At 35.9% G+C, this 2768-nt stretch overlaps 1 long non-coding RNA gene across 1 annotated transcript in view; it reads left to right on the top strand.

Moving 5' to 3' along the window:
* Positions 1 to 779: 779 nt before the first annotated feature.
* The window catches only part of LOC107716921 (uncharacterized), an 11543-nt gene continuing 9554 nt past the window's right edge, over positions 780 to 2768 (top strand). Inside the window, exon 1 of the long non-coding RNA XR_001637269.1 lies at positions 780 to 1438. This is a non-coding gene — a long non-coding RNA (uncharacterized LOC107716921). The remainder of the gene's footprint in view (positions 1439 to 2768) is intronic.

Below are 2768 nucleotides of genomic sequence, written 5' to 3'. Positions count from 1 at the left end.
ATCGCAATAAGCATTGTGCTTTGGTACTTTTCATATTAAACAAAGTCTCAGATTTCAAATTCTGTCCATTGTATTGCAGTATTTAAACAATAAATGCCATTTTGGCGCTGTTTAATTTATGTTTGAATAAATCCATCAGGTTTTTATGACAGCCACCATTTAAATGTTTATATTTAAAAAAAACTAATTGAAGTAGAAATATCAATATGTAACTGTAACTTTATTATTGTATAATAATAAACGTAATTAATTTTAACCTTCAATATTATAGTAATGTTGTACCAACTAACTCTCATGTATATTTTACAGCATTAGTTGAGTTTTTTTTCCTTGAGAAAATTTGGCATGTACTGTGCCTGATATATAGTCAAAATAATCGAAATGGAATCGAATTGGTAATCGAATCTCAAGCTTGTGAATGATAATCAAATCAAATTGTGAAATTTGTGTCAAAACCCAGCATTACCATGTTTTTCAGACATTGTTTTTTTGAAAGATGTGTATTTGAAGGACAACAATATACTGAAATATAGTTTTAAAAAATAAAAGTATTACAATAATTAAGTGTATTAGATCCTATGAAGGGATTTACCTATTGTTACCTACTGTAACCTATTTTGCTTATTTTGTTATTCTGAGTACATGATCAATTGTGTTTCTCCATTTATCCATGTAATTGGAATCAGACACACACACACAACACACACACACAAAAAGATAGCATTTACTAGTCTGTGTGACCTTATTGTAAAAGCGTTACTCTCTTATGGTATATATATATATATATATACACACACACACACACACAAAAAGATAGCATTTACTAGTCTGTGTGACCTTATTGTAAAAGCGTTAAATTTTTCTCTCTCTTATGGAGATGAAATGTGACCTGGACATTTTTGTGAGATTCACCTTATGAAGAGGTGCAGTTTGGGTATTGAGCAAGACCTGTTGAATTCTCCCCCATAGCTGTGGGGCTAAACAGATGTTGTGTCTTCGAGCGCGGCTGGCTGACAGGTTTTGGACTGCGTGGATCTGGTTTGGTTGATCATCTGAATGATCTGCATCAAATCTCTCCTTGTGTTTCTACCAAAGACTGCTTCAGCCACACACACATTTTTACATCCTGTATATAAACATGATCACACGGTTTGGAGAGTACGTTCACTGAAGATCCATCGTGCTAAATTTTATTTTTTTAACACAAAGTATGCAACAAGCCAGAGATGATCTCAACTGGGATCTAAAACATTAAATGTGACTGTTACATCATTTGATTTGTATGCATTCAAGCAGAATTCCTCCTCCATTCATCTGTTGTCGATTTGCATCTCTGAGAGTCCGTTATACTCGGTTCTTCTCAAAGCGGTTTGACTTGTGTGTGTAGGAGAAATAGTTCACTTAAAACAGAACATTCTCTCATTATTTACTCACCCTCGTGTTGTTTCAAACCGAATGACTTTCTTCTGTACAACACAAAAGGAGATGTTTGGAAGAATGTTCATGCTGCTCTTTAACACACATTGGAAACGGTATGGAAAGGGATGAGACGTAGTCCGCACAATTAAGTGTCATAGTCCAAGTCTTCTGAAGTCTTTATGTGTTGCATTTGAAATTGTTATTTACTAAATAAAATCTCTTAAATCTTGCTTCATTATGATCAGTTATGAGACACATGACCACTGCCATTGATATCAAAACTGCTGCACATTAACACATTATTTGAATGTGTGCAAATAAGTTTTGAGAGTTGCTGCTGATACTTCTTGGTGCTTTTTTATTCCCTTCCAATACGCTGAAAAAATCAGCAGGAACATTCTGTGCAATGTTTGTGTTACGCAGAAGAAACAGCATGACTTTGAGTTTGGACCTAATGATGACAGTTTTATTTTTAAGTGAACTATTCCTGTAGGCTACTAAGCTGTGCAGACCTTAAAACCCCGCTGCTGTTTGGAGAAAGAGACACAACCGTAACCGATTAATTTAGTGTCTTTAACAGTGTGGATCCTGCTTAACAGGGCTTAGACTTCACACTTTACAGCAGTGGCACTTTTGTAAAACATTCAAGCCTAAAGAAATAATCCAATAGCCTCGCAGGGTCTTTATTTCCAGACGTCCTGCCCACTGCTGAGAGACGCCTCTCCTCGAGCCTGTCAAACGGGCCGGTGATGTTCAGCAGAGCTTTTTTTATGTCTTATTAATCCATCTGAACACTTTTGTGTTGCTGAAACGCAAAATGAAGGATCAGACGAGGTTTTGTTGCCCCTCGGAATGATTCCTGAATGGTTTCATCATCAAACGTCTCGCAAAAAATTTACTAACAGATTTCAGTCTGAATATTATGAAAGCTCCCTTGTCTTTCCCCAGATTTCCTGCTCATGTGTTTAATATCAGAGTACATTGTCAAAGCTGTTTGTGCAATAAATGAACAGAACATGTCGGAACATTTTAGATCTTTTGTCCTCTTTTATTATTGCTAATTAAAGGGATAGTTCACCCATTTGAAAATGTGATGTTTATCTGCTTACCCCCAGGGCATCCAAGATGTAGGTGACTTTGTTTCTTCAGTAGAACACAAATGATGATTTTTAACTCCAGCCGTTGCAGTCTATCAGTCGTATAATGCATGGCAATGGTAACAAAATCTATGAGAGTAAAAAAAACATGCACAGACAAATCCAAATTAAACCCTGCGGCTCGTGACGATACATTGATGTGTAAAGACACGAAACGATCGGTCTGTGCAAGAAACTGAACAGTATTTATAT

Source organism: Sinocyclocheilus rhinocerous, unplaced genomic scaffold (assembly GCF_001515625.1).
Source record: "Sinocyclocheilus rhinocerous isolate Xijiao unplaced genomic scaffold, SAMN03320098_v1.1 scaffold1171, whole genome shotgun sequence".
Lineage (NCBI taxonomy): Eukaryota > Metazoa > Chordata > Actinopteri > Cypriniformes > Cyprinidae > Sinocyclocheilus > Sinocyclocheilus rhinocerous.
The sequence above is the reverse complement of the archived record's forward strand: the minus strand, read 5'-3'. Positions and strand labels throughout refer to the sequence as shown.